Source organism: Mastigoproctus giganteus, chromosome 12 (genome assembly GCF_048544385.1).
Source record: "Mastigoproctus giganteus isolate SK-2022 chromosome 12, ASM4854438v1, whole genome shotgun sequence".
Lineage (NCBI taxonomy): Eukaryota > Metazoa > Arthropoda > Arachnida > Uropygi > Thelyphonidae > Mastigoproctus > Mastigoproctus giganteus.
In genome coordinates this window covers 46445424-46465850 of record NC_143586.1, presented here as the reverse complement: position 1 = coordinate 46465850, position 20427 = coordinate 46445424, and the positions used below count along the sequence as shown (strand labels likewise).

At 40.0% G+C, this 20427-nt stretch overlaps 1 protein-coding gene across 2 annotated transcripts in view; it reads left to right on the top strand.

The window, feature by feature from the left end:
* LOC150077010 (cysteine-rich motor neuron 1 protein-like) overlaps positions 1 to 20427 on the top strand; it is a 165450-nt gene that overhangs the window by 31884 nt on the left and 113139 nt on the right. The window contains exon 1 of one of the 2 annotated variants that reach the window (XM_090386071.1): positions 2675 to 2741. The exons of the other annotated variant lie outside the window; for it this stretch is intronic. The gene's annotated coding sequence lies outside the window, so the exon portion shown is untranslated. Of the gene's footprint in view, positions 1 to 2674; positions 2742 to 20427 lie in introns of those variants that run through there. 2 annotated transcript variants of the gene reach the window in all.

Sequence of the window (20427 nt, the reverse complement as noted above, 5' to 3'; positions counted from 1 at the left end):
CTAAAATCTCTATATTCGAGCCCGGGAGACTTTAATTACTTGAGAAGAAAATAAAATTATCCATTTTTTTTCTGTAAAATGACTTTTAATATTCTTGTAATCACCGACCAAACGGAGAGGTGGAATGGAATTTTTAAGGAGATAAATAAAGTCAATGAAGCGATTGGAAAAAGAAGGAAAACTGTAAAATATCAGTGAGACAGTAAGTCTCCTTTCAGACATAAATTTATCTTAAATAAATTATATTATGGATTGCAAGAAAATTTTTAGAAGTTAAATACTCCGGGAAGAACTAGCGAGATGATATAATTCCTTTACTGGACCAAAGTTCTCTCAAATTGAAACACATTTAGAAAAGAAATGACCTAAAAGGCCTGAAAACGGTGGTTGTGCTACATATACTGAAAAAGGAAGACAAAAATATACCTGGAAAAATGTAGGAGAGATTAGGCAGCCATGTTTCAACTCCTCAACTCAGAAATGTCTGAGATAAGTGGTTGTAGCCCCTACACTACGATAACCAGTGAGCAAACACCTCATTGAACAGCAAAGCTGTAAAAATGAACTAAACCCACTTGAATACCAAAGGACACCTCTGGTGGGGATAAAGCAGCTAATAGTTCTATTTCACACTTCAAATATTAAAGATTGCATGTGACAACTAAAATATAATTAATTGCGGCAATAAGATAATTTTGAAAATAGGAACATTTAGTGGGGCTTGAGGCTTTTTGAATGTGATGAAAAATAACACATAAAAAGGGAGCCAAGGAACAAGGCAAAAAGTATGGATAATAGCCAAATTTGATAGACTGTGGACGGTTCACGTGCCAACGTAAAATACGAAACTGGGATGGACCACTCTGTAATGCTGCAGGCAGGACAATATCCTCCCAATTGTGTCATAAAACTGACTGGTGTTTACATTTTTTGAACTTTTTATTTAGTTCGCTGTTTAAGAGATGTATAACTGAGAAAATTTTCCTCCACGTGGCTTTCATTTTTAAGATTATTTCTATAACCTCCCAAAATAATTAAAATTTAACGGCCTGCTGCCATTTAGTCCTTACTCAAACTTTTCCAAAGCTGAACTAAATTTAATACGCTTTATTGTGTTCGATTTCGATCATAGGGATCATTATTCTCCCACTGAAGTTGGTTTGATTTGAGTCAAATACCATTATCCTCAGTTGTTGAAGGCTTTGGGCATATCCACGGCTTAGACCATATTGCGCCTTTGTGTGTTATGTCTGCACAAGTCAGTATTTGGATGATGTACGGGCATAAAATTCCGGAATAACTTAGAGGGTAGGCCTCTAACTGCAACCCCGTTTGAGGAGGTCTTTAGAAATTCCTCCAGTCATCAACGGAACTCGAATCCAGACTTCTTCAAGCGAGTGACAAGCAGCGAACCACTATGCACAGAGGATATTATCCACGGTTCTGCCTAGGTTGCTAATATCTTCTTAAATTATATAGCATCACTTGAACAGATGAATCCCCTATGGTTTTTAAATATCTGAGTCATTGAACGCAGTAAAGCATACGACTGATTTTTAAATTTCAATTACTGCATTCAAAGAAACCGCAATCCTATATTATGTACCGTGAGCAAACTCTCAGCTCAGCTCTAAGCATTAAAGCCATACATTGTTTTGTGTTTAAATGGAAGGTTTACTTCCATACACCACATGGCTGTACACTTGAAAAAAATACATTTATTCGTAGTTTGCCATACTTTGGCTAATAGAGACCACCTGTCAGCTGATGAGACGCCAGTAAGCTTCGAAGTTTTCTCTTTCTGAGAAAACTGTCTTGCCTCATTCCTCGTGGGTAGCACAGTTGGTAGGATCGTCATCCTCCCCGTTCTGGGTGGAAAAGACCTGAGTTCGAGTCCCGTCTATAACGTGAGGAATTTTAATGGGCCTTTTTCACAACGTGGCTGAGTTAGTCGGTCTCAGGCACTGGTAGTATGATTTTTTTCTCCCAGAAACTTGGGTTTTTCGTCCATCAAACAGGAAATCGACCTCAGAACACACGCAATTTAAGGATAACATACCCGGAGCAATATGGCCTTAGTGGCCAATGCTCCTAAAATCATAGGAGCATCGGCCACTTGCCCTCAAACTGTTCACTTTTATCCATCGTCTATCCGAAGCCATTTTTGAGAATTGGAGTTTTTTGTTCCAAATTAAAAACAGCTGTTCTGTCTCAGATTTTTAAATGTACAGCAGATTCACCTTTTGAGACGATCCTAATAAAATGTCTTATTTTCGTAAAAGAAAAGAGGCCCCCGCTTGGGAGCCTACTTTTTTAAAGAAGCGATAGACGAAATTAATTCGAATTTATTAATCCCAAACTATAAAAATAGCTTGTAACTCCTTGGAAATAAGAGGAATGCTTCAAAGGCACCCAAAGTGTTTTATTCTGTAATTTAACTCTCTTAATAACGTATCAAATAAGTGATGTCACATGATTGATGATTATCGCCAGGTGTTCTTAAGTGTGGTCGCGTGACTGCTAGAAGGTTTAATAAAAGGACACCTTGTAATTCCATATCAAAGAGTATAATACGGGAGGGCAGTAGTTACAGATGACAGCAATGTTGGTTAAGTCGATTTTCAGCCATTAAGTGTGATGAATTATGTTTGATGTTATTGCTTTTTAATTATATGTTTTATAATTGGCCCTGTTCCTTGCGTGCTTGTTGGATAGATGATAGTTTCCCAAAGACTCCTGTGGTAAGTTGCTTCGGTAAATATTCTAATCCTTTTTTCTTTTTTTGAGCTTGTCCAATCAGGTGAATGATAAAAATTTAGTGTGCAATTGAGTATTCATAATTTTGAGGGCAATGTTTAAATATATTTTTGAGTATTTCGATCTTATATTCCAACTAACGTGGAATGAATCTGGTAGAATATTATCAGAATTATTATCATAACTATTAACTTTATATAATTAATTTTTTTTCAAAACAATAAACTTCTGATAATTAAAACGGATATGAATGGGACACTTTAATACTAACGGTCAAGCTGGTCCTGTTTATTCTTGCTAGATTGCATTTTGTTTTGTAATTATAGGAGATTATATATGATTTTTAATACGGGCGTTTTTAAAGTTTTCGAACTCACACATTTGAGTATATCTCCAGTTATACTTATTGAAACAACATACACTGGTGTGCAAAACTAAGGACCAACACTATTTTTAAAGGTTACAACCACAAAATCTTTACCTAAAATACTCTTTACTGATGAGAGTAGATTCAGTCTCAGCAGCGATTCTGGACGTCAGCTAATTTGGCGAGAGGTTGGCACACGGTATCACCCCGCAAACATCACTGAAAGGGATCGATATGGGGGGGTCGAGGTGTTCTCGTCTGGGGAGGCGTTATCTTGAATGGACTTACACAACTCCGGATACTGGAAGACGGTACTGTAACCGGTGCACGTTACTGTAGTGAGGTAATTCTTCCCCATGTGCGTCTGTTCCGAGGTGCCATTGGCTCCGAGTTCGTGTTTATGGACGATAGCGCCACACCCCATCGCAGCTGTGATATGCTTTTGGAAAGTGAAGACATTGTTCGTATGGATTGGCCTGCCCGTTTCATTGATCTAAATCCCATCGAACACATATCGGACGCTCTGGGGAGACGGCTAGCGGCACGTCCACACCCACCAGAAAATGTTCACCAGCTGAAGATGGCGCTGACAGAGGAATGGACGATGTTATCGCAAGAACTTGTCAACAACACTGTTCTAAGTATGGACAGGCGGTGCAAAGCCTGCATCGACATGAGGGGTGGCCATATGTCCTACTGAGGATCACCTCTTCCCTTTGTTCCATCTTTGGCAGTGATGCATCTGTACAGGGCCAGTTCTAGTAGGTGTGCAGTGCGACCACTGTATTAACGCAGTGCGTTAATACAATGGTCGGCGATGAAATAGCGAACGTGGCATTGTTAATAAATAATATTGTATTCTCTAAAGACCCATTCACAATGAAAATTAAACATAAAAATAACGTAACGTTACCATAAAATTAAGAAGTCATACCAACATTCACAATGGGAACATAAACATGACAGTAAACATATTTGGTAACCATGGAAACACAACATGCTCTTCTTTCATACTTCAAAAAATTGATGTTTGCATGATGAGGGATGATAGAGCTGTGCAGTTTATGGTTATAAAAAACGCCGAAGCATACATGTTAGGTGTTTTGCATCAGAAAACGTAGAAATCAGAGAAGGATTGAACAATGGGACTTCCATAACCTCTACGATTGTGTCTGGTTTTAAGCCACGTAAACAAAAGCATAAAAGCTTGGTTAACATGAAAGTTTGCAAACTTTCATGTTAACGTCTTATGATTAATTTTAAGTGTAACCTTAAACTTAATCATAAGACTTAAGGTTACACTCAGTCCCGGATTGAGATCCGTGACTGAGCGGGCCACTGCAGCAAAGAAAAGTCATTGTCATGTTCCTGGAACCATTCCATAGCAATTCGGGCTTTGTGCACTGGCGCATTATTCTGCTGGAAGTAACCATCTGACTAAGGATAAACTGCCAACATGAACGGATGCACTTGGTCAGCAACGATATGATATTCAGATGCGAATCTATGGGTATCAATGGACACAACGTGTGCCAAGAAAACATTCCCCACACCATAACGGTGCCCCATTACCTTGCACAGTAGTCGTCAGACATGACGGATCCATGGATTCATGTTGTTTTCGCCAAAATTTGAGCCTCCCATCAACATGATGCACCAGGAACTTCGACTCGTCAGACCAAGCAACTGTTTTCCAATCCTCAATAGTCCACTGCTGGTGTTGCTGTGCCCACAGGAGACATGCTCTCTTGTTCTTCATTGATAACAAAGGTGCACGATGTGGCCATCGGCTGTTGTAGCCCATTCGCGACAAAGTGCGACTAGTGGTCCGTTGCGATATTTTGTTCTGCGCATCAAGGTTGTATTCTGACGTGATGTGCGACATTGTGGCCCGTCTGTTTGCTTGCACAATTGTAGCCATCCTCCTCTGAACTCTCTCATCAATAAGCGATTTTCTTCCACACGAGTGCCTTGAGAGGATGTTTTCTGTTCGTTACACCATTCTGGATACACCCTTGAAACTGTGGTGCGTGAAAAGTTCAGGAGAACTGCCGTTTCAGAGATGCTCTGTCCAGCACGTCTTGCACCTACTACCATGCCACGTTCGAAGTCCGTTAGATCACTCCTTTTCCCCATTCTTGCTATGGTTTGTACGCTTAACTGACACTAGAAAAGTTGTTCTGTTGCAATTATATCCACAACTGTGGTCATGTGACTTGCAACGTTGTGGGACAAACCATTTGTGCACAGCAGGGGTGTACCCAATAAAGTGGCAGCACAGTGTATATGAGGAACACTCATAAAAACATACTAGTGTGCTCCTATGGGTTGGGTTAGGTTATGAATCTATTCGCGATCCGCATTGATAGGGCGGCCAAATATCTCTAGCACGCAGGCGGCTAACAGTCCAAAACCGGCCCTGCATCAGTATCATGGCAGCCAGTGCTATGTTGCCATTTTTGAATAAAGTCCCTCTGTACCGTTCGTTTCCGTTGTTGTGTCGGTGTTGTTTCCTTCATCATTTCTATACCTCACGAGGTTCCTTTGGTATGCTTTTCCCATATCCAGGCCACTCCTATGAGAAGCTACAGGTGAAAACCTGACTGGTCCTTAAATTTTGCACACCATTGTATAATATACATTATATATTATGATATACACTGAGTTGGATTTGCATTAGCAACACCTACCGAATACTTTGTAGGGTCACTTTTAGCCCGTAATACAACTCGTACACATCTTAGCATGGACTCCACAAAGTGTTGCAGGGTGTCCTGTAGTAGTACTACCGATAGGTTGCACAATGTATCCAGTAATGCTGCACACCGTCAGGTGGGTGGTCGTAGCATCCAATGTCCTTTTCCGATAGATCTCAAACATGCGTGCTCAATTTCGTTGAGATCTAATGAGTTAAATGGGCAACCATGGGAGGACAGAGACTCCATTGTCGTGTTTCTGAAACCAGTTAGCAACCTGCTGAGCCTTTTAGCATGATTCGTTGTCTAAATGTCTAATGGATAGTCTAAATATACTGTGATCGTGAAAGAGTATAGTTGGTCGGCGACGATAGAAAGGTGGACGTTCCCATCGAGTCTTTGATTAACGGTGATCCAGTACTCAAACCATAACATCACCGCTTCCAGCCTAAGAAGACCAACAGTGTATTCAGGTGGCGTGGCTTCATGTTGTTTTTTTCCAAATGTGGATACAGTATGCTCATTAGCACGATAGAGTTGGAAACGGGATTCATCGGACCAGGCGAGAGATTTACATATGTTGTTGGTCCAGTGTGGGTGTTGACGTGGCCATGCAAGGCGCAGTTACTTATGTCTCGCAGTGAGCATGCAATATGTGATTCGTTATTCTAACAGATGGGGCTTAAATGCATCGGAAACAGTCAACGAGATGAATGAAGCGTATGGTAATTGAGTGCCATGGTAGGACGGCCATATTCCGGTGTGACCGAACTTTCTGGTGTGAAGTGGTGTCTCCATCAAGAAAATGCCAGGCCCCATACGGCTAATATTGTGCTGGCAATGATCACTGCCATAGGTACCGAGGCTCTGACACCCCCCTCTTATTCATCGGATTTAGCCCCGTGAGATTTCTTCATGTTTCCACGTCTGAAGAAAGCTCTTAAAGGCAAGCATTCCGCGTCTGACACAACGATGCTTAGAGCCACCAATGGAAGCACTTCCCAGTTTTGCGAAAAATCGCTTGCGAGATGCATTTAATGCGTGGGTACGACGGTGGCGAAAGTGTATAAAGTTCAAGAGAGAATATTTGAAGAAGAAGTCCACAGAAGATTCAGATGATGACAATTAAGATAAGATCTTGCACCAGTCCGCGAGTCTGCGCGGGTAGCACCGGGTGGAAAAGGCCCCTGCTGAATCCCGTCGATGACACGAGGAACTTTAATGGGCTTTTTTCACTCCGTAGCTGAGTTAGTCGGCCTCAGGCGTAGACAGCAAAGTTCCCCCCCCCCCCTTCAGAAACTGGGGATTTTTCGTCCAGCAAAACAGGCAAATCGACCAGAGAACGCACGCAATTTAAGACACAGTTACTCAAGTCACTTGAAGTAAAAAGACTCATATTCACAGCATAACTAAGTAGTGTTTGCTATTGAACTCAATGGAGTTTTTCCGTATCTCGCGGCATGCTCGCAAAGATTCGAGACATACCAGAGCGCCCGAGCACACCGGAGCGCCCGTTTCATCAAACATTAATTCCACTGCGCCAAGTACCAAACCGAGTTTGCTCATATCTATGTACAAAAAGAGGATATGCCTGACGTGTACAACGACTTTATATAGCTTTCATAGCTTCAGGCTTTTGCCCTAGACTTAATTGTGTCTATTTTAAATACATAATAAATTCATTTTAATATATATTAAATATACAAGTTAATTATGTTAATGCCCTGGTATTAATTGCCATGATGTGGAATTTGTAGTTATGCGGTAAATTTAAAAATAAAGATTATTTATTTACTTTATTTCAATTCCGCTGCCGTTTGTTGCTGGAATCACTTACGCTATGCGCTTTTCTTTTTCTTTCTTTTCTTCTTTTTTTTTATATGCTGCATGCGAATGATTTCGCACGCTCATGATGCATACTGCCATCTGTCGTTAAGCTTACAGATCAACCAAATTAAATGTTGTTCCCTCAAATATAACCAGGGATACATGTAATGTGTGGTTTCAGAAACTTTAAAATAATACAGATTCAATAGTTATTATTAATTTCGAAGTACAATTATTAATTCTCAATAGTCATTATTAATTCTCGAAGTACATTTTCACTCTAGACGCGCTTTTTTTTTTTCCTTTTGTCTATGCTTCTACCTACCAGTTAGGCTTACTTTGAAGGTATCTGCCAGAAAAACTATAACAGTTCATTGTACGCGCACTTTTTTCTTTTCTTTCTTTCTTTTTTTTTTTTTTTTTTTTTTGTATTGTTCTGTGACAAAAAAGAGAAGGTAAAAAAAAAAGCGGAAAAAAACTGCCTCTCTCATTTAGACATGATTGAAAACGAAGAATGAGAATGGGAGTTCCAAACAGTAAATGAATGAACATTGCCAACAATCTCAGTTATGCTTTTGGATTTTTATTTTTATTTTTAGAATCGTTTACAGTGCGTAAAAATTCTTCGCGATTCATATCTGATGATACAAATATGAACCCAGATATAAAAATAACAAAAATAACGCAGAAAGGTTTCAGTGAGTTCGATTTCAGCCTTCAAAAAAAAAAAAAAAAAACCCCTAAAAAAGCTTAGTCAGTAAGAGCAGAAAATTTATTTATGCGACAACCGGTGACCGAGTTAGCCGAAATCGGACAGGGACATGTTTTTAGTTCTGAAAAACAACCCAGCTGTCACAGAAAACACATAATATAATATCAATTTACAGACGTAATATATTGATCCCTTCTGACCTTAGTTTACTTGGAGATTTCCAAAGTAGCCTATTTGACCTTCTCCAACACCCAAACCACACGCAGAGATATATATAGTCCAACGGAAAGGTCCTCGTGGGTGGCACAGTTAGTATAATGACTGTCCTCCCCACACTGGGTGCAGAAGACCTGAGTTCGAATCCCGTTATTGACGAGAGGAATTTTTATGAGCCTCTTCCGCTACTGAGACCGACTAAATCACCAACGTTGTGGCTGAGTTAGTTGGTCTCAGGCGGAGGTAGAATGGTTTTTATCTCCCGGAAGCTTGGGTTTTTCGTCAGCAAACAGCAACTCGACCACAGAACACATGCAATTTACAGACAGCAAATCAACCACAGAAAACAAGCAATTTACATATATATTATCATATACGGTCCAAACGTCTAGATTTTGTTAAAAAAAAACATTTTTTTTTTACTTTTCGCATCTTTCTCAACGAAGAAAGGTACCGTATTTTCCAGACCATAAGATGCTCTTTTCCTCTACAATATTGCTTAAAATTATCCTGCGTCTTATGGTATGAAGTTATATTAGGCACACGTAGTCATTATTTTATCTTTACCCGTGGTTAGCTACAGTATGGTCAATGCATCCAGGTGACTCTTTTATTGTGCGACCGATGGATAACACATAATAGGTAAACAAAAATAAGGACGGTTGCTATTAGTTAGCTATTACGTTGTAGAGCAGATATCATCTTTTAAGGCACAAAGGGTGATATTGTTGTACATTTTGGCACTAATGATATTAAGATAAGAGCTTTGTCAATCAATTCGGCCCTGGACAGATTGTGCAAGGCTCATGGGAGAGAATTTTTTCAGCGTGGTCTGTGCTTGTTAACAGGAGAGATTGTTTCTTCAGGGATGGGATACACTTAAATAGAAGGAGTGCAAGAATATTTTCTGATGCTATCGAGACAATGATTGGTGGATCGGAAAACTGCTAGCTTGGGGGAGTCAGACTAATAAATTAACAGTAGTCACAGGCAGAGGTGAAAGTGATTCTTGCACTGCTTCTATAGGAATAAGCAGCAGCCTGGAAAGCAAGATGCTTCGGATTTCAAGGACTGCTGGGAGTCATCATGGAACAAGTAAATACATGGGCTGTGTTAGGGTAGCTAAGAGGAAGAACAGGTGCATGTATACTTGCATGTACACCAATGCTAGGAGTATAGTAAATAAATTTGATGAATTTGAAATGCTGGTCAAGACATCAAAGGCAGATATTGTTGGGATATCAGAGACATGGTGTCACACGGATATAATGAATGCAAAATTGGAATTTGGGGAGTACAGAAAGGATACAGAGAACAGGAAGGGAGAAGGGGTTATGCTGTCAGTAAAGAAACACATGAATTCAAGGAAGTGCATCCAGTTGACATGGGTGGACAGTGCAATACTGAGTCAGTTTGGTGAGACAAGCATTGGAAAAAAAAATTGAGATTAGGAGTGTGTTATAGGCCTAATGACTCTGATGAGTACAACGAACAGCAGTACAGAGAAATAGAGTGGGCCAGTAAATCAGATTGTCTTATAATGGGGGATTTAACTTCCCAGATATTGAGTAGAACTTGTGTGTTGTTAACTCCCACACTACCAAGACTTTTGTAGATTTATTGGATGATTGTCTTATACAGCAACATGTTCGAGAGGCAACCAGAGGGAGTAATACTCTGATCTCATTATCATCAGTGATTATTCATGCATTAATAATCTGAAGATAGAGAAACCACTGGGTGGAACTGATCACATGTACCGATGTAGGATTTACTCACAGATGAGTAAATCCCACGTTAGTGGGACCAACTGATGATGTTACCAAGAGCAAATTCTAAATGGGAAGCATTCAAGGAATTAATCTTGGAAGCTACTAGGCTTTTCACACCAACTAAGAAATACTGTTCAAGATTTAGGCCTAAATGGATATCAGATGAGTTAATGAGACTCGTGGCAGAGAAGAAAAATGCATGGGATGCATATAAATTATCAGGAGACACAGATGCCTATGATAGATATAAGATAGTATGTAATCAAGTCACAAAGAGGTTAGGCAAGCAAAGGCAGATTATAAGAAATCTTTGGCAAAAAGAAAAACAACAAAGACTTCTTTACTTGTGTAAGCTCTAGAAAGGGATGAATCAGATTGGTCTACTTGATATCGATGGTTCGATTGTTGATGATTCGGTTCAGGTAGATGACAAAATGAGTGAGTATTTTGCATATTCATTCACACGTGAGAAATTTTCTAGGGAAGTGGAGGCCAGAAGCTTATCAAACTCTAATAGGGAGTTAAATGATTTTGTAAAACTGAGAGCAGAATGGAGGAGAAATTATTGAAGTTAAACATAAGAAAGGCACCTAGGGTAGATGGGATCTATCCAGTTATATTAAAGGAGTCAGCAAAGGACGTAGACAGGCCCTTAGCCATGATTGAGGCATCCTTGGACTCAGGGGAGGTCCCCATGGACTGGATATGTGCAAATGTATCCCCAATTCACAATGGTGAATCGGAAGGTGACACGACTAATTACAGACCAGTTAGTTTAACTTCTGTTCCGGGTAAAATAATGGCGTCGCTGATTAATTAAGCACTACAGGATCATGTAGACACGACTGCAGTTATAATCCAAATACATCAAGGGTTTCTTAAGGCGAAGTCTTGTCTGACCAATTTGATTTGATACTACGATGTGGTCACAAAGGAACTGTATGCAAAAATAATTTTCATATCGTATACTTGGATTTTAGGAAAGCTTTTGATACTGTTGCACATGGAAAACTACTGTACAGGCTAGAGCAGTATGGCATTAAGGACAAGTTGCTGCAATGGATAAAGGGACGGTTGAGTGAGAGAAGACAATGAGTGATAATCAATGGACACTGCCCTTCATAGACTATAGGGATGTCCCACAGGGGTTCGTGTTGGGCCCATTATTGTATTGTATATTGATCAATGATATTGATGAAGGTATATCAGGCTTAATGTCCATGTTTGTAGATTATACAAAGGTTTTAAGGGCTGTTAATGACAATAATGACAGTATGCTACTGCAACAGGATCTAGAAAAGTTTATTGCTACCCATATGCAAAGTACTGCATATGGGTAGCAATAAACCAAGAGAAACACACCAACCGTGTGGTACTGCACTCAGGGAGGTGGAGAATGAGAAACACCTAGGGGTAATTGTGCAGTCAGATATGAAGTTCTCTGAGCAGTGCAGACAGACTGCCAGGGCAACTCATGGGATTTTGTCAATGATATACAGGAATTTTGCTAGCAGGGAAAAGGAGGTAATCGTCCCTTTGTATTAGGCAATGGTCAGGCTAATACAAAGGGACGTCTTGAGTACTCTGTACACGTCTGGAGACCTCGTTTTAGGAAGGATATAGAGTTGCTAGAACGAGTACAGAGAAGGGCAACAAGATTGGTGAGAGGAACAAACAGGTTCTCATACCAAGAGAGGCTTAAATTCTGCTGGTTGCAGCATCTGGAGACTAGGCACCTCGCAGGTGCCTATGAGGTGATCTGATCGATCGCATCAGAATCGAGCCTGCTCAATTCTGATGTGATTACTCCTCTTTCTCAGATTATGAACCTGAGGGGGTATAAATTCAAATTGAGGAAAGACAGATGTAGAATAGATGTGCGGAAATTTGACTTTAGCCGGCGGGTAGTTGATTGCTGGAACAAACTTCCATCTGTCATTGTGGAAGTTGATAGCATGGGCGCCGGCAGCATGGTGCAAGGCGATGCATGTGCACCGCCTTGCACCACCTTTGCATTTCAAAGTAATACAAGATTTTTAATATTTTCATTAATTTATTGAAAAAGTGGTTTTTCTTTTTTTTTTTTTTTTTTTTTTTTTGGAGAATGCTGTATAAGCTTGCTTTCTTGCATCATATGCCTCTACTAATGCCAATGCTAATGTGAATTGGTGAAAAATTAGTGGCACTTAGTGAAACATGAGATAGTTGCCATGTCTTTTAAGAAATTTGAAAACAACAATGACCTTGAATGTCCTGAAGATTATAAACAGTCTTTGAAGAAAGTGAAAATTCAGACATAACATCATTAATGACGAGTATGACTGTAGCGACTACGCCTTTCTGGCATTACACGATGAGGATGCTTCGTTTAACAGTAACATTTTGTTTAGTAAGGGCTTCTTAACTTGTGTTTATAATATTATTAATATATATTACACTTTTTTTTTTCTAAAATTTGCCTTCTAAAACGTGTGTGGTCTTATTGTCAGGAAGAAATGATATTTTACATGACTACAAAAGCTACCTTTTGTACATGTTGTTCTAGTTTTCGAGATATATGCATGTTAATATTTATTAAATCTTATTCTAATAAAATCTAGAAAGTTGAAATTTAGTATTCTGACATCTTTTTAGATGAAACAGCAGAAAACATCTTAAGTCCAGTATTGTTAAATACAGGAATTTCAACTTTTATCTGAAAGTCATTTTACAATCAGTAAACTAGAGCAGTGTGCCAGAGGCAAATAAAAGTCCCCAAAGTCCAGATATTTGTAAAAAAGGGTGGAACTATTTGGACCATATGGTGTCTGTGTTTGAAATGTGCGTATTCTTATTTAAAATAATCACTGTGTACGCTATACGCGTAGTTGTGGCCTACCTCCCCTTGGTGTAGACGGATATTGGGCAGGCTTTCCAGGTGATCGCCTGCCTGGTGACAAAACGGCCAGAAACAACTAAACAACACACACACACACTGCATGAACATAATATTATACACATTTCTGGCCTTCTACAGTGCTCTGTAATCATCACAGTGTACAAAGGCGGAGTTGAACTGACGTTCAGGTGCCGTCCTACATAAGATACTATACATGTCTACATGTGCTATCTTCCAGCGAAGAATATAGCACAACAATTCAGTGAGGTGTCCCTTAAATTCATACACAGAATAATCACAAGTTTTGTGAAAACTTGTGATTATTCTGGATACCATAAATGAGTATTCAGAGCGTTTGATCCTCGTGGGTAGCACAGTTGTTATAATCCCTGTCCTTCTCAAATCTATTGGAAAAGATCTAAATTCGAATCCCGTCAACGATACGAAGAATTTTTATTGGTCCTTTTTTCACAATGTGGCTGAGGTAGTCGGTCTCAGGCGATGGTATCATGTTTTTTTTTTCTCCCAGAAACTAGACTTTTTCATCCAGCAAACAGCAAATCGACCACAGAACCCACTCAATTTACAGACATAATATATGGTCTAAATCACTGATGCGCCTAAAACCAACAACCAACGAACCTGAGAGTTTACATATCCAGTCAGATGAAATCAAGCCCTCACCAGAGAAGAAAGCCCAATACATCATCTTGTATTGTTCAAGGTTTAGGCCTACATGGTTGTCAGATGAACTAATGAGACATGTGGCAGAGAAGAAAAATGCATGGGATACATACAAATTAATGGGTGACATGGAAGCCTATGATAGATATAAGTTGGTCTGTAACCAAGTCACAAAGGAGATTAGGCAGGCAAAGGCAGACTATGAAAAATCCTTGGCAAAGGATGCAAAGAAAAACAGAAAAGAGTTTTTTACATACTTGAACTCGAAAAGGAAAGGGATGAATCAGATTGGTCCACTGGATATTGATGGTTCAACAGTTGAGGATCCTGCTCAGGTGGCTAACAATCTAAACGAGTATTTTGCATCTACATTCACGCATGAGGAGTTATTCAGGAAGGAGAATGATGTAGGTAAAGTAAACATTGGCAGTGAGCTGGATGATTTTGTAATAACTGAGAGGAAAGTGGAGGAGAGATTGTTGAGGATAAACATAAAAAAGGCACCTGGGGTGGATGGGATCTATCCAGTTATATTAAAGGAGGCAGCAAAGGAAGTATGCAAACCCCTAGCCATAATTATGAGAGCTTCTTTGGACTCAGGGGAGGTGCCCATAGACTGGAGATGTGCAAATGTAACCCCAATTCACAAAGGAGGATCAAAGGCTGACACAAGTAATTATAGACCTGTTAGTTTAACTTCTGTTCCAGGTAAATTAATGGAGGCACTGGTTAAAGAAGCACTGCAGGATCATCTAGACAAGAATTCAGTTATAGCTCAGACGCAGCATGGTTTTGTTAAGGGCAGGTCTTGCCTGACCAATTTGATTGGATACTATGATGTAGTCACAAAAGAACTGGATGCAGGGAATAACTTTGATATTATATATTTGGATCTTAGAAAGGCTTTTGATACTGTTGCACATGGAAGACTGCTGCACAAATTGGAGCAGTGTGGCATTGGAGGCAAATTGCTGCTATGGATAAGGGGATGGTTGAGTGGCAGAAGACAGAGAGTGGTAATCAATGGACACTGCTCAACGTGGACTAATGTTATTAGTGGAGTTCCTCAAGGTTCAGTGTTGGGTCCGTTGTTGTTTTCGGTGTTTATGAATGATATTGATGATGGGATATCAAGTTTAATGTCCAAGTTTGCAGATGATACAAAGGTTGGCAGGGTCGTTAAGGACAATACTGGCGCTATGCTGCTGCAACAGGATCTGGAAAGGTTGAACAGATGGGCTGAGAGGTGGCAAATGAGGTTTAACATCGACAAATGTAAAGTGCTGCATATGGGAAACAGTAACCCCAGAGCAACGTATCAACTCTGCGGTACTACACTGACAGTGGTGGAGAATGAAAAGGACCTGGGGGTAATTGTGCAGGCAGATATGAAGTTCTCTGAGCAGTGCAGACGAGCTGCAAGAGTAGCGCATGGTGTCTTGTCAATGATATACAGGAATTTTTCTAGCAGGGATAAGGAGGTGATTATTCCCTTGTATAAGGCAATGGTAAGGCCACATCTTGAGTACTGTATACAGGTCTGGAGGCCTCATTTCAAGAAGGATGTAGAGCTGCTGGAACGGGTACAGAAAAGGGCAACAAGATTAGTAAATGGAACAAAGGGTTGCTCTTACGAAGAAAGGCTTAAGTTTTGCAAATTACAGAGTCTGGAGACTAGGCACCGGCGAGGTGATCTGATAGAGGTGTATAAGGGTTTGAATGGTTTGAGCATGCTCAATGCCAATGGGATTCTTCATCTTTCTCAGAATAATCACCTCAGAGGGCATAAATTCAAATTGAGGAAGGACGGATGTCGGATAGATGTGCGGAAATTTGCCTTTGGCCAGCGGGTGGTTGGTTGGTGGAACCGACTTCCATCACTTGTTGTTGAAGTTGATAGCCTAAACAAATTTAAAGCTCAACTGGACAGGTATTTCGAACGAACGGAGGGGTGAAATGGGAGTGGTGTGTTTTTTTTTTTTTTTTTTTTTGGCTGATGCTGAATAAGCTTGCTTTCTTGCATCATATGCCTCTGCTAATGCTAATGCTAATGCTAATGCTAAGGGTTTTCATCCGCTGTTTACGGTTATCATTCGCAGTTAAGCTTCATTTTCCACCGTCTAATTGCAAAAGTTGCAAAAAATTGCAAAAGTTCACACTGACATGCACTTTGTGCAGATTGACATAATTTCGACATTGAAATTACCTTAAAAAAAATCGCTTGAGTAGTTTTAAACGACTCTGCTTTGAGGAAGTGTTCCACCAGGAATACATGCTCCTCCATGCTAATTTACTGTTCACACGGCGCATGCGAGTTCGTAGTTTTACTAAAACACAATGACAACATACATAAAATGATGTTATTTGTAAATTTCGTGTCTCTAGCACTCTTATATTCGAAATTATTCTCATTTTCATGGAGTCTCTTTAACACACACACACACACACACACACACACACACACACACACACACACACTATTAAATCCATTTATTTAACCAAATTGAAACTGATTCTAAGGTATAGAGTTAAAAGCATTTTATCAGAATAACACTATTCATTGGAAATTATATACGATAGCTATATTACATGCTTTCTATTAGTTGAATTTATTACGTTAATTAGGCTCCAGAATTTAAATCATATCACATAAAATGAAATAGGTTAGTTTTAACAAGGTTCTTAATATGTGCACAAATAGTCTTCTCAAATACTCTGCATAAATAATCTTCATATTCAAACCGAACCTTTCAAATGAATTTCTCCCTTGGAGGAACCGGATTTCGAATCTCTAAACCTACACCGACCTAGGCGTGGTCTGTGATGACAAAATGTCAGTTTATCAGCCACACTGATATGGTAACTGGAGGGCTCTCTTGGCTCAGGCGGGCTGCAAAACAGCAGTTGCTTTCAAACTTTGTTGGCTACTTGACCAATAATAGAGAGAGGTTAATGTTTTCTTTAATTTTATTTTCAGTTTCTGTTAACTGTGCCATTTTTGAGGATACTGAAATGCTTTATAGCATATATGGATACGTATCGCTGATATCTAGATCCGGGTTTATCAACCTTTTTGATAATAACACAGATCACTGTAAATCGTATTTTTATTTATTTTTCTGTTGACTTTGCTTCTTAGGCCGATAGTTCCAGGAAGAAACCGCGGACGTTATTATTAGATGTGCGTTAAGCACTAAAGAAACTATAAATTATCCGTCTGTAATGGTGTGTGTATTCTTCAGTGGGTTTGCTGTTTGTTGGAAACAAAACAGAGTTCCGAAAAAAAACAAACAAAAAAACATGCATCTCTCGCCTCAGACCGACTAACTGAACTACATTTAAAAGTTGATAAATATTCTTCGCGTCAACAACGGAATTCATATCCAGGCATTTTCCACCTTTCCTGAAAAGACTGTTTATATCCACTGTGCTACCCACGAGGGTTCAACTGGCGACATGATATGAAAGTTCTCTCCAATTCTATACATTATATTCAGTGTTGAATCCATTTACATATTGAACATCAATTCAAAGTTTTCTTTAGGGATTCTCTTAATCACAATTGCTTTATTGAGATTGACATCCAACAACTGTATTAGATGTTTTTAAGGGCGGAAGTAAGTCATCTCTTGTTATATCTAATGAACATGATGGATAAGTTGCCAATTCAGTGCTCATATCTTCAATCGTACTACAAATTATAATATTAGGGTACCCTGTAAATGATTACATCTACCCATATATTTATTTTGTCTGTAAATTGCGTGTGTTCTCTGGTCGATTTGCCTGTTTGCTGGACGAAAAACCCCCAGTTTCTGGGGGAAAATCTTGCTATCTACGCCTGAGACTGATAACTCAGCCACGGAGGGAAAAAAGCTCAGTACAGTTCCTCGCGTCATAGACGGGATTTAAACCCGGGACTTTTCCAGCCGGTGTGGTGAGGACGGTGACGATACCACTGTTCTACCTGCGCGGACTTCACCTTACTACAGAGATCTATCAATGATGGGCATCAACATTGTCGTGGTTGGTTGTAGTTGTTGTAGGGTTTTAGGCGCATCAGCAACTTAAGCCATATTGCGCCGTATATAATGTAGGTCTGTAAATTACGTGTGTTTTGTGGTCAATTTTCTTTGTTGGAAAAAAAAACTCTCGAATTTTCTGGAACTAACTCAGCCACATTGTGAAAAATACGGTATAAAATACCTATAAAAATTCCTCGCGTCATTGACGGGATTCGAACTCAGGCCTTTACACCCGGACACGGTGATTATACCAACTGAACTCTCCAGGAGGTCGGTGTTTTTGCGGATGACAGTCTGTTCCGATTCAGGTAATCTCAGGGTTCAAAATGAACGCCGTTCTGGTTACTCATAAGCATTGGTAATATCGTAAAATTTAGGTAGTTTTCTAAGATGGTATCTTAGACTATCAACATAATTCCTTCATTGAGATCTGGTCCATTTTTTGTGCCTCCATTTTCATTGGATTTTGAAAATCTCTAGGTCTAGGAGTATGGTTCGTCCTGTAGATTTATGTCAATCTCAAAACCATTTATACTGCCTGAATACTTATTCTAGTTATATAAATCTTCCTTAAATGCTACATATACTAAGAGAACACAAAATTTAATGGCAGCTTCTTGCTCAAACTTCAGATCAATTTCTGATATTGTAAATAAGTGGGCACTCAGCAGTCTCTTCCTTATAATTGGCTTGAGCCTGGCTCTTGAACACATGCTCGTGCTTATATCACAATTAGGGACTTCAGATGTCAAACTCTTCTTTTCGCAATACTGCCAGGAGCTCTTCCCAAGAAGAAGATCCCTACCGCTGGAAAGAACGTACACCTGATTAACTCGTCTTGCCCAAATTCAAGCTGGACTGTCAACGACTACCATCGTTATTGGGATGGGACCTCTCTTCCATGAATGACAACACTGTTTTGGACCTTTCTGATTTAGACTCTTTACAAATTGTGATATTATGCAGCTCTGCTGACCCAGTGACCAAATGGACAGAAGCCCTGAAACCGCCCCCAAATCAGACTGCAGTGAACATTCATCTCTAATTTTGACTTAACAAAAGGGACAACTCCGGGGTGAGACCCGTACTAGTGACACAGTCTAGTGATAACCACACACTTGACGACCAGACCTGAAAGCTCCGAACTCGTAGTGACAAGTATACATCGGGTGGGACACATTACGTACAGTCCCAAGTGTGACAGCCTTGCCAGACTCTGAAAAAAAAAAAAAAAAGAAAGACAATATGGGACGGGACCCTCGTCCCAGCTATGACATTCCAAAGCACAGCTCAGCTGCTGCCATTAAGCTTTCTTTGCCACGCACCCTTGCGTCGTTCTTTTTCTCCTCCATCCAGGCAGGGGGGGAGGTTTCTCCCTTGCCATCCTTCTTTTCCTCTGGTGGGGCATTGGCCTGCTCCACTGATTTGGGGGTCATCTTCTCTATGAACCCCTTATCTCTGTCTTTTCCCCCCAACCTTCAGTCTCCCTCCCCCTTCTCTAACTAATAACCAGCGTCTGAACCATCTCTAAATTGCCTGAGCCCTACACCCAAAAACTTAATAACATCAGTTGCATAATCAGTAATCCTTTGGCTGACCCCTATCTGTAGCGTTTTTTTTTTTTTAGGTCCTAGCCACTGAAATCTCAGAAAATTAGGTGGCAGGACCTGCCAGAGTAAATAACTATAATACTGGTGTACCTGGTCTGCCTCCACGGGGCAGAGTGTAGACAATGTTGGAACCCATTAGGGGCCCAGCGGCTAAATGATCAGAGGAACAACGGTACACGAGACTACACATATACAAAACCCATACACTTTTAAATCTCTGGCATTGACAGTGCCGTTTAACACTAAACCCACTCTACACTCTGTCAAAGTCATCAACTTCTACATTAAGCCGTTTTGTGCAGAGAGCATCAATCTCTTCAGTTTCCAAACGCATCTTGTATATAGTAACACCCAGAAAATTATTATTTTTTCTGAAATCGAGTGAATTCGAATCTATAAACAATAGTTCCTTACAACAGTGTCACTGATTACTTTTGTCCAATGATATTAAAGTTGTTGAGACTAATTGAACAGTCTTTGGCACTTTCTTAACACCTGTTTCTCTACATCTTTCTCATGCACTTGATTGTGTTTGTTTGAATCCTCTAACTCTAACTACACTAGTGTGCAAAATTTAAGGACCAGTCAGGTTTTCACCTGTAGCTTCCCATAGAAGTGGCCTGGATATGGGAAAAGCATACCAAAGGAACCTCGTGAGGTACAGAAATGATGACGGAAACAAACACCGACACAACAATGGAAACAAAACGTTACAGAGGGTCTTTATTCAAAAATGGTAACGTAGCACTGGCTGCCATGATACAGCTGCATTACTGCCAAAGATGGAACAAAGGGAAGAGATGGTCTTCGGTAGGAGATATGGCCACCCCTAATGTCGATGCAGGCTTTGCACCGCCTGTCCATACTAAGAACAATGTTGATA